The sequence below is a fragment of the Cherax quadricarinatus genome, chromosome 50 (genome assembly GCF_038502225.1).
Source record: "Cherax quadricarinatus isolate ZL_2023a chromosome 50, ASM3850222v1, whole genome shotgun sequence".
NCBI lineage: Eukaryota > Metazoa > Arthropoda > Malacostraca > Decapoda > Parastacidae > Cherax > Cherax quadricarinatus.
Genome location: NC_091341.1, coordinates 16,906,915 through 16,919,625, shown reverse-complemented (window position 1 = coordinate 16,919,625; position 12,711 = coordinate 16,906,915). Strand labels below are relative to the sequence as shown.

The following is a 12,711-nucleotide window of genomic DNA, read 5'->3' as shown; positions in this document are numbered from 1 at the left end:
TAAGCGTTTGCTCACGCATTCTTTTCCTCAATGTCGAGTGATCTATCAATTAGAGAATACAATTAGGCTAATTCAGCAGATGCCAGGAAAATGAATGGGTGGACAATGAGAACCTTCACAACAAGAGAAGTCACGCCAATGATAATTTTCGAATCAATTACGCTCTCACATCTAGAATATTACTGTGTCCACAATCCCATTCAAAGGCAGGAGAGATATCACAGATGGAGAATGTACAGAGATCCTTTACTGCCTTCAGAGAATCAATAAAGCATTTAAATTACTGAGAAAACCTCAAAGAACTGGAATATACTCTGGAACAGAAAAGAGAGATATACACCTGATAATATATACAAGTAAAATACTTGAGGGTCAGGTCCCAATATGCACACACTTAAAACAAGATAAAGAGACGAAGTAACGACTCTGCATGCAGAAGATATTACAATATAGCCGTAACAAAGGTAGACGTATTCATGAGGAAATCGGATTTCTATCTGAAACAAATGCTGGATCAGCCAAGCTGTGGTGACTATGTAGGCGTGCAACCCCCTGGCAGCAACAACCTGGTTGACCAGATAGTCAACAATGAAGTCTCTCTTCATTTCAGGCTTCGAGAGATCTCTCGAAATATGTCATAGTTGCGTCACAAGTATTTGATGGTGGAGATGGAGTGGTGGAGGTGGAGTGGTAGAGGCTGAGTGGCGGAGGTGGAGTGGTAGAGGCTGAGTGGTAGAGGCTGAGTGGTGGAGGTGGAGTGGTAGAGACTGAGTGGCGGAGGTGGAGTGGTAGAGGCTGAGTGGCGGAGGTGGAGTGGTAGAGGCTGAGTGGCGGAGGTGGAGTGGTAGAGGCTGAGTGGCGGAGGTGGAGTGGTAGAGGCTGAGTGGTAGAAGCTGAGTGGTGGAGGTGGAGTGGTAGAGGCTGAGTGGCGGAGGTGGAGTGGTAGAGGCTGAGTGGTGGAGGTGGAGTGGTAGAGGCTGAGTGGCGGAGGTGGAGTGGTAGAGGCTGAGTGGCGGAGGTGGAGTGGGTAGAGGAATATAGGAACACATGGAGAGCAGGACAGTAGCAGTGAGCCTGGGCTGCCTCCTGCTGCTGCTGCTGCTGCTGCTGCTGCTGCTGCTGCTGCTGCTGCTGCTGCTGCTTTGGTCGCTGCTGTCTTAAAGCTGCAGGTACCACACCCACCACCTGCCCTGCCCCACCACCTGTCCTGCCCCACCACCTGCCCTCCTCCACAACATGATCTGCCCCGTCACATGCCCTGTCCCATTACCTGTCTCATCCTACAACCTACAATGCCCCACAACCTGCCTTGCCCCACCCCACCACCTACCTCACTTCACCACCTGCCCTGCCCTACCCCGCCATCTGCCCAGCCCCCAATTGCCCAGCCCTGCCACTTGCCCAATACTGCCCAGTCTTGCCACCTGTCGAATAGGCAGCACTTTTTGCTGGTGCAGAAGGGTACTGCCTCTTCGACACTTCCTTCACATATAAGGGAAATTACCAACAGATCCCCAGCTGTCTTCTTGAAGCCTGATAAAAAAAATAGCCCGAAAAACCGCAAGTTATCAGCATTATTCGATTTAAAAGTGTAATAATCTATGAATTTTAGCTAAAAATGATGTATGTCAGAAAATGCCTCCAACTACCCAGAAACGTCGAAATATCCAATAATATGAATTTTTATGGACTTCTCAAATTATTTTTTCAAAAGTAGTTCATAATCCGGGCTCTGGTGCCTGGCTGACCAGGAGGCCGGGACTGTGATCGGGCAGCGGCACAACCTTCCTTTCTTCCCCAACACCATCTTCATCCTTCTTTTCTCAATGGCCAATACTTCACTCCTTTTCCTTCCTAGTCGAACACTCCTCCTTTCCTTCTCCAACACCCCGGATGTGGTCCAACAAGTGGCTTCCGAGGTTCAATCAACAGCAATGCAAGGTCATGCGAAGTGGAGGTGAGGGGAGACCGGAAACAGGGTCCGACATGGAGTCTACTTGGAGGGTGCTTCGGGGTCAACGCCAAAGCGGCTCGGTCCATGACCAGACCTCCCGATGGATCAGGACCAGATCAGCCAGGCTGTTACTGCTGGCCGCATTCAATACAACGTACAACCCACAGCCCGGCTAGTCAGGTGCTGACTTTAGGAATCTATCCACTTCCTCTTGAAGACAGCCAGGGATCTATTGGTAATCCCCCTTATGTGTGATGGGAGGCCGTTGAATAGTCTTGGGTTCCTGACACATTGCGTTTTCTCTTATTGTACTCAGGGTACACCTGCTTTTCATTGGAGTATGTTGCACCGTTTGTCAAGGGAGCGATTTCTGTGTGCATCTAGATCTGGGACCAGTGTCTCTAATATTTTCCAGGTGTAAATTATGATGCATCTTTCTCGCCTGCGTTCCAAGGAGTACAGGTCAAGGGACTTCAAATGTAAGAAGTTGCAAATGTCAGAGTAAAGAGCATCTGAGAATAAATATAACACCTAGATCTCTATCAACAACTTATGTAAGGTCAGCATGGAACCCGCGGCTAGTTAAGCAGGTGATAAAGGCTCGAAAAGGTTCAAAGCAATGTAGCCAGATTAGTCACAGAACTGAGAGTGAGGCTGAAATCATTTTTCTCTAAGGTTGACGACCATGGAGGAAATGACTAGGGGAAACATGATTACGACATACAAAATCTTAATAGGAACTGATAGAGCAAATAAGGGCACAGTTAATGAACCAAGAGAACCAGGATCAAGGGAACGGGTAAAGGCTGAAGACAGTCACAGGGCTGTAAGGAAATCATTTGAATGAGGAAGTGGTAGTACAGACAATAAGGTAGTATTGATAGAGGGTAAGTGCTGAAGGAAGGTAGGAGAGGTTAAGAGGTGTATGAGTTTCCTCTGTCTCCTAATATCATGTTTATTTTTCCCTATAATCTACCTTGTGCATAATTACTATCGCATTTGCTTTGTCTGCTTTCGTAAGGTGAAGTCCAGGATCTTTCCTTAATTCATTGTATAACTTAACAAATCTTTGAGGATAACTGTGTTGCAGAGATCTGAGCGACGCTCAGATCTCTGCAACAAACATTGCTGCTCGAGGTGATATATACGTAAGAGTGTGCATAATGTAGAAGCACAAGAAAAGGATATTGTAGAGATTATTAGTATTATGTTGCCGTAACTGTGGTTGCTCACTTTACTCTAACCGGATTTGGCGCGCGCGCGCACACACACACACACACACACACACACACACACACACACACACACACACACACACACACACACACACACACACACACATATCATTCATTACATCTAATTATTCTATTTGATAATTACATACTAATCACCCAAAACTTATTCATCTTTGGTCAAATCTTGGAATAAAGTACTTGACCTCTTATACAAGTAACACACAACAAACAATGGAATGGAGACGGAAGGCCTCGGTCAGATGACCAAAAACTCCAGCTGCGGGTTATCACATGACTAAAGACCAGCGTTAGGAAACACTTGTCCTGTTTCCTGACGAACCTTACCTAACCTAATGAAATGGAAATAGTTATACCACAAGAAACAGCACGGACAATTTATTTTATAGACAAAATGTAATACAATATACATCTTAGAAATAAATAGGTCACTACATGCCTTTGGCTCCTTTGAGGCCAGAGCTCTGAAGTCTACAAAGCTCTCAGCTGAAAGTCTGTTGTCTTCCCTCCCTCTCTCCCTCCCTCTCTTACTCTCCCCTGCCTCAAGCCACGCCCAGACATATAAAACACAAGCTACAACCTGCAGTTATTCTGAAAGCCGCAACCCAGGTGGATAAATTATCTCCCATTGGTTGTATTGAAATATTTAAGCCTCTTCCATGTCGCTACAGCTTAAAGTACTCAATACTGTCTACAGGACCTCCACGTGGAGTCCTCAGAGACTTAAAGGTCATACTACCGGCACCTACCCAAGGGAACCTTAGAGGTCTATCCCTTCACCTCTCTCCATATATGTGTATGTGTGTGTGTGTGTGTGTGTGTGTGTGTGTGTGTGTGTGTGTGTGTGTGTGTGTGTGTGTGTGTGTGTGTGTGTGTGTGTGTGTGCGCGCGCGCGCGCGCGCGTGCTACGGGTTTCACGTAGCATCTGTACTGTGGGTCCTCTTGGGCGCAGAGGGGGATATACAATCCCTTTCGTTTTTCCGGGGAGCTATCCCTCCACATTCCCCCAATCCCCCTTCATTCCCCCCCTCCTTTTTTAATACATAAAAAAGGAAAAGCCTCCTACCTTCCCCAACACCCCTCCTACCTTCCCCAACACCCCTCCTACCTTCCAACACCCCTCCTACCATCCCTAAAACCTTTACCTCCCTTCCAAACACCTCTCCAACATCTCACTCTCCCCATCACCCCGCCCACTTTCCCCATCGCCCCTCCCACTCTCCCCAAGGCTCCTCCAACCTACACCCAACACTAGCAAAAAAGCGCCACAAAGCTTCCCTCACGTGAATAATTAACAACTAGAGACAATTACCCTACTAAATGCTCCTTCCTAAGATACATTCTTACTCTAACGAGTATTATTATTATTATTATTATTATTATTATGGGAAGCGATAAGCCCACAAGGGGTCCTACAACGGTTGGTGGATTCTGGTTAACCCTCTAATTATGACACCTGGAGAGGGTTTCGGGGATTAAAGCCCCAGAGGTTCGGTCCGTGACCAGGCCTCGATATGTATTACTATCATTAAAGTTGTAGAAAACACAATAAACAACACAACACTAACGGCAGGTTAGGTAAGGTTCGTCAGAAAACAGGACAAATATTTCCTGACGCGGGTCCTAGATGATGACCCACCATTGGCGCTTTTGGTCATCTGACCGAGGCCTTCCACTGGCTTACCGGTCCACCCCTATAAAAAATTATGGTCATAATTATAACCATTGTTACTAACGGCAGGTGAGGCACTAACCTTACACTATCCCTTCAAGGGTACAGTGGTGTTCTTGATTCATGGAGCAGAAGCTACCCTTTATGGGTAAGTGGTAGTGGGGCAAACTGGTGTCCCGGGCCGGCCAGCTGAGTTGATCAATGTTGAACACTTAGTGCTGAACAATGCTGAACACCCAGAGTTGAACAATGTTGAACACCCAGAGTTGAACAATGTTGAACACCCAGAGGTGAACAATGTTGAACACCCAGAGGTGAACAATGTTGAACACCCAGAGGTGAACAATGTTGAACACCCAGAGGTGAACAATGTTGAACACCCAGAGGTGAACAATGTTGAACACCCAGAGGTGAACAATGTTGAACACCCAGAGGTGAACAATGTTGAACACCCAGAGTTAAACAATGTTGAACACCCAGAGTTAAACAATGTTGAACACCCAGAGTTAATGTTGAACACCCAGAGTTAATGTTGAACACCCAGAACCGACCAATGTTGAACACCCAGTGGTAAACAATGTTGAACACCCAGTGGTAAACAATGTTGAACACCCAGAACCGACCAATGTTGAACACCCAGTGGTAAACAATGTTGAACACCCAGTGGTAAACAATGTTGAACACCCAGAACCGACCAATGTTGAACACCCAGTGGTAAACAATGTTGAACACCCAGTGGTAAACAATGTTGAACACCCAGAACCGACCAATGTTGAACACCCAGTGGTAAACAATGTTGAACACCCAGTGGTAAACAATGTTGAACACCCAGAACCGACCAATGTTGAACACCCAGTGGTAAACAATGTTGAACACCCAGAGTTGAACAATGTTGAACACCCAGAACTGAACAATGTTGAACACCCAGAACCGACCAAAGTTGAACACCCAGAACCGACCAAAGTTGAACACCCAGTGGTAAACAATGTTGAACATCCAGAGCTAAACAATGTTAAACACTCAGAGTTGAACAATGTTGAACACGCAGAATTGAACAACGCTGAAGACACATGAGAGGTATGTACGGTCGGTTGATTGTAAACAGGAAAGTACCGCCAGTACAGTGTGGGGAGTCACGACAGTACACAGTGGTATACCTGGAGGCGGGAAGGTGTTTCGGGGGTCAACGCCCCCAAGGCCCGGTCCATGACTAGCTAGGAAGTTTGGAAATTTAATGAACGCATTAACTGTTCAAATCCTTCAGTGTTTCTGGCAATAAATACAACACAAGAAAGATAAAATTAATAAAGACAACAAAACTTCCAGCATGAATAAAACACAACACAAATACTGCCAACCCAGCTTAAAATAACCAGCATTAGTTAAGAGAGTCCAATGAAATGTTAATGTCAAAAGACTCTCCTGAAAGTTCCCAGAGGTCCCTCCAGGCACCTCGGTAATTACAAAAACCAAGACGAATACGAAATGACCTAAGCCATAGATAAAAAGCTGAACGCGTTGCACAGATCTCTGCAATCTGTACACTATGGTCATTACGCCTGCATGCCACTTGTTCACTACCGGTCAAGAATGTGATAATCCCTAAATTAGGGAATAAGTCTTAACACATACACACACACACACACACTCACACGCACACATTATATATATATATATATATATATATATATATATATATATATATATATATATATATATATATATATATATATATATATATATTATATATATATATATATATATATATATATATATATATATATATATATATATATATATATATATATATATATATAATGCCGTGCCGAATATGTAAAACTGGTCAATTAGCAAGAACTCATTTAAAATTAAGTCCTTTCTAAAATTTTCTCTTATAAGTTTAAAGATATATATTTTTTTGATTAATGTTAATGTAAAAATTTTTAATTATGCACCAAAAGGAACTTAGAAAACTTACCTAACCTTATTATAACAAGAACAATTTATTTTAGCCTAACCCAACTAAGTATATTTGTTTACAATAATTTAATACTAAACAAACACTGTGAAATATATTTTTTTCGTTAGATTCAGAATGATTTTGGCGAAATTATTGCATACACAAATTTTCGCTTGTCCTATATGGCAAGATGAGCGTTGCTATTTAAGCCAAGATCGCAAGTTCTGCCTATTCGGCACGACATTATATATATATAAATATATATATATATATATATATATATATATATATATATATATATATATATATATCTATATATGCATGCAATAAGATCACAGTAAACAGGTGATTTTCGAATATGCAAAACAACCACTCTGAAAGAATAGAGAAATTCCAAGCGCTTTCGTGACTACTCACATTATCAAGGAACTATGAAAGTAAAGCATCCAAGGAAGGTATATAAGGGGTCTGGCCAACACCTCACTATCAGATCCCACAACGGTTAAACACCTGACGCGCGGCGGCCCAACTGGACAGGTCCTTTGCACAACCCACCAACAAACTATTCTACCCAAGAAAATTTAAAAAAATATTATTCGTCCAGTGTATTATTAAATTCTTCCCAAATTCTATTAATTATAAATGGATCTAATTTATATAAACCAAAGGAAATATTCATATTATTGTCAAAACTGCTTTTTATGAAACAAGATTCAATTATATTCCTGTCGACCATGGACTTGCTTGATACTACTTTCTCAACATTTTGAAAATCAATTGGATGGTTAAAATATCTTACATGAATAAATAGAGCATTGGAATCTTGTCCAGTTCTAATGCTATATTTATGTTGTTTTAATCTTAGTTCGAGATTTTTACCAGTTTGACCGTAATAAACTTATCACAAATTTTACAAGGAATCTTATAGACACATCCATCAGCATTTTGGGGGGAATTCTTTATCAAAATTTTTTTTACTGTATCAAGATTTTTGAATACAACTTTAATATTAAAAGTCTTAAGAAGAGAAGGCATATCAACCAAGTTTTCATGGTAAGGGAGAACCAACATATTTTTAGTTGAATAAGGCTGGTTGTCCCTTTTTGGATTGTAAAAAGTATTTCTAGCAACTTTAAAAGATTTATCAATTACATTTCTTGGGTATTTTAAATCATTACCTATTTCATAAATTTTGGATATTTACTCATCTATGAACTCAGGACTACAAATTCGTAAAGCTCTCAAAAACACTGATGAGAAAACAGACAGTTTGACTCTATCTTGATGCGAAGAATAATAGTGGACATAAGAACAGTTATTTGTAGGTTTTCTGTAAATTTTAAATTTGAATTCATTATTACCCTTAATAATTAAAACATCTAGAAAAGGCAATGAGTTATTTTCTTCAAACTCAACAGTAAAGTTTATAGAATGGGCTAAGCTATTTAATTTTCCAAGGAAATGGTGTATATCTACATTTTTGGGCGTAAGACACAAAATATCATCAACATATCTGAACCATTTAGCTCTATTAGGGAGGATTGTGTTAAGCAACCTTGTTTCAAAAAATTCCATGTATAGGCTACTAAGAACAGGTGAAAGAGGATTTCCCATTGCCATACCAAACTTCTGAGTGTAAAACTTATCATTAAATACAAATTTTGCATCAACAATGCAAAGTTTAATAAGTTTAATGATAGTAGGAACTGGCAATGGTAAATCATAGTTAACAAGTTCTTCAGATAAGAAACTTAATAAATCATCAACAGGAACTTTCGTAAACAAGGAAGTAACATCAAAACTAACCATGTTAAAATCATTTAAGTCAGTCAAGGAGCTTAATTTATCAACTAAGTCTATGCTGTGATAGTGAGATGTTGGCCAGACCCCTTATATACCTTCCTTGGATGCTTTACTTTCATAGTTCCTTGATAATGTGAGTAGTCACGAAAGCGCTTGGAATTTCTCTATTCTTTCAGAGTGGTTGTTTTGCATATATATATAATGTGTCGAATATGTAAAACTGGTCAATTAGCAAGAACTCATTTAAAATCAAGTCTTTTCTAAAAATTTCTCTTATACGTTTAAAGATATTTCTTTTCATTAATGTTAATGTAAAAAATTTTAATTTTGCACCAAAAGGATCTTAGAAAACTTACCTAACCTTATTATAACAAGAGCAATTTATTTTAGCCTAACCCAAGTAAATATGTTTTAAATACGTTTACAATAATTTAGTACTAAACAAACAATCAAATATATTTTTTTTCGTTAGGTTCAGAATGATTTTGGCGAAATTATTGCATACACAAATTTTCACTTGTCTTATGTGGCAAGATGAGCGTTGCTATTTAAGCCAAGATCGCAAGTTCTGCCTATTCGGCACGGCATATATATATATATATATATATATATATATATATATATATATATATATATATATATATATATATATATATATATATATATATATATATGGACAGATAGATATCGTGACTAGGGGGGACGGTAGGGTAAAGCAGGAGCACCCGCAAACAGGTGGCTATGGGTTTGAGAATGTGTACTCGCCTATATGTATTCATCTATATATGGCTGGAGGGGGTCGAGTCGCAGCTCCTGGCCCCGCCTCTTTACTGGTCGCTACAAGGTCTACTCTCTCTCCCGGCTCCAAGAGCCTTGTCGTACCTCTTCTTAAAGCTATGTATGGATTCTGCCTCTACTACTTCATTCTCCAGATTGTCCCACTTCTTAACAGCTCTAAGGATGAAGAAATACTTTCTATCACCTCTGTGACTCGTCTGAATGTTCAGCTTCCAGTTGTGTCCCCTTGTTGGCGCGTGCGTGCGTGTGGTGTGTGGTGTGTGGTGTGGTGTGGTGTGTGTGTGTGTGTGTGTGTGTGTGTGTGTGTGTGTGTGTGTGTGTGTGTGTGTGTGTGTGTGTGTGTGTGTGTGTGTTATTTTCAAGTGACGACTCATGTTGGAGGTGCTGTTATCTTTCTGATGTACATGTGACCAGTGTTGAGTGGTTTCCGTTACTCTCACAGCTGGACCTGGAGCCAGCCCTAACACGTCTTGCTAAATCCTGTGTAACTGGCTCTTCGTCTCTAGGGTCCACTAGGCCGGCACCCTTCCCAAGGATATATCTGTATGTGTCCATGAGGGCACTGTACGGATAAAATCTGCCATAGACAGAGGCTGTTTTAAAGCCTGAGTTACCCTGTTATCTACATGGCGAAGAAGTCAGGAAGTTAAATTACACAGTGAGGGAAGACACGACAGTACATGGTGAGGGAAGACACGACTGTACATGGTGAGGGAAGACACGACAGTACATGGTGAGGGAAGACACGACAGTACATGGTGAGGGAAGACACGACAGTACATGATGAGGGAAGACACGACAGTACATGGTGAGGGAAGACACGACAGTACATGGTGAGGGAAGACACGACAGTACATGGTGAGGGAAGACACGACAGTACATGGTGAGGGAAGACACGACAGTACATGGTGAGGGAAGACACGACAGTACATGGTGAGGGAAGACACGACAGTACATGGTGAGGGAAGACACGACAGTACATGGTGAGGGAAGACACGACTACATGGTGAGGGAAGACACGACAGTACATGGTGAGGGAAGACACGACAGTACATGGTGAGGGGAATCATGGTAGTACACAGTGAAGTCACGAAAGTACAAAGTGAGGGAAGTCTTGACGGTACACAGTATGGAAAATCGCAACAGTACACAGTATGGAAATTCGCAACAGTACACAGTATGGGAAGTCACGACTGTACAGAATAAGAGAAGTCACAACAGTACACAGTATGGGAAGTCACAACAGTACACAGTATGGAAAGTCACGACAGTATAGAGTGAGAGAAGTCATGACAGTAGACAGTAAGAGTAGGGATGACAATAGAGGCAGTAAACACTGAGAAGTTTCGATAGTACCAAGTAGTGGTGACATTACCGGCAGTACATAGTAAGGATATGGACGACAGTACCGGCAGTAGTGTGAGGGGTAGCGACGGTGTAGGGAAGTGCAGGTGGTGGAGGTACTGTCTGGTCCACTTCCTCACACACACACATACACACACACACACGTCTTGCCACTGTGGTGTCTACCACCACACTGCTGCTTTCTGCAGCCCCTCCTAGTGCCACCCATCCTGCCGCCCTTTCTGCGCCACCCATCCTGCCACCTGTCCCTGCCACCCATTCTCACGCCGCCCCTCCCAGTGTCACCCATTCTGCTGCCTCTCTTGAGACCCATTTTAACTGTCCATCCTCTTACCACTAAATCTGCCCTCCCCTTCAACACAATTCTAAACCAGCGTTGAAGATTTGATGTCACTTAGAACATTGACAGGCTATCGCCTGGGAACTAAGGGAGCTAATATCCAATTTCCTAAAAAAAAGGCACCTATTACAACGCAAAACCATTCTGAACTTTCTTTTAAGTAAGATACACGAAAGGTGTAAGATTGAAGCCGATCAGAAGAGGCTGTATCATGATACAGCACAGAAATTAAAATAAATATATGATATATATAAAATTACCTATAGCGACACACAATTTTTTCCCAAGTTACAGTACACTAGCGGTAGAAGTTTGAAGCCGATCGATAGAGCGCTCTCAAGTTATGAATTAAAACCCTGAAAGAAGAAAAAAATGTCAAGCAGTTTTAAGATACCCCTACATGGATACTGTATTGTGTGTGGAGAAGCGTTAAGAGATGCGTGAGTTTCCCTGTCTCCTAAAGTTTATTTTTCCCCACTATAATCTACCTTGTCCATAATTATTATCGCATTTGCTTTGTATGCTTTCGTAAGGCGAAGTCCAGGATCTTTTCTTAATTCATGGTATAACTTAACAAATCTTTGAGGACAACTGTGTTGCAGAAGTCTGAGCGACGCTCAGCATCACCAAAGATGGTACATCAGAGATACCATCAGGTATCTATGATATACCATCAGAGATACCTTATGATATATACATGAGACACTCTTTGAAGGCCTAGTCTCAAACCTACATACTGCCGGAGTGATAGACATGGGAGGAAGTGTAAAACAGACCTGGTGAAAAGCATGCGAGCCAGAAGGCCGCCAACAGCAACAGCATGGTTGAACAAATAACACAAAAGCCTACCTTCAGGAAGGGCTCCGAGGGTATTATTATTATTATAAAGGAACGCTAAACCCGTAGGATTATACAGCGCTTGTGGTGGTGGTGGTGGGGGGGGGGAGACTGAAAGCATTCAAGCTCAATTCTGGGAACTGGAGCACAGATCTAATTCCCCAGAGCTCCGAGGGTAGAAAAGTTCTCGAAACCATTCACAAGGATATACCAGACCACCACCACTACCATGACCACCACCACCACAACCATGACCACCACCACCATTACCATGACCATCACCACCACTACCATGACCACCACCACTACAATGACCACCACCACTACAATGACCACCACCACTACCATGACCACCACCACTAACATGACCACCATCACTACCATGACCACCACCACTACCATGACCACCACCATCACTACCATGACCACCACCACCACTACCATGACCACCACCACCACTATCATGACCACCACCACCACTACCATGACCACCACCATCACCTCCACCACTACCATGACCACCACCACCACTACCATGACCACCACCACCACTACCATGACCACCACCACCACTACCATGACCACCACCACCACTACCATGACCACCACCATCACTACCATGACCACCACCACCACTACCATGACCATCACCACCATGACCACCACCAATACCATGGCCACCACCACCACCACTACCATGACCACCACCACCACTACCATGACCTCCAC

General features: G+C 42.5%; 1 protein-coding gene across 9 annotated transcripts in view; it reads right to left on the bottom strand.

Moving 5' to 3' along the window:
* The window catches only part of Hsepi (D-glucuronyl C5-epimerase), a 607,106-nt gene that overhangs the window by 403,688 nt on the left and 190,707 nt on the right, over positions 1 to 12,711 (bottom strand). Inside the window, exon 1 of one of the 9 annotated variants that reach the window (XM_053786108.2) lies at positions 10,850 to 10,976. The exons of 5 other annotated variants lie outside the window; for them this stretch is intronic. The gene's annotated coding sequence lies outside the window, so the exon portion shown is untranslated. Of the gene's footprint in view, positions 1 to 10,815; positions 10,977 to 12,711 lie in introns of those variants that run through there. 3 more of the 9 variants (XM_053786107.2, XM_053786104.2, XM_053786106.2) reach the window with 3 other exon arrangements.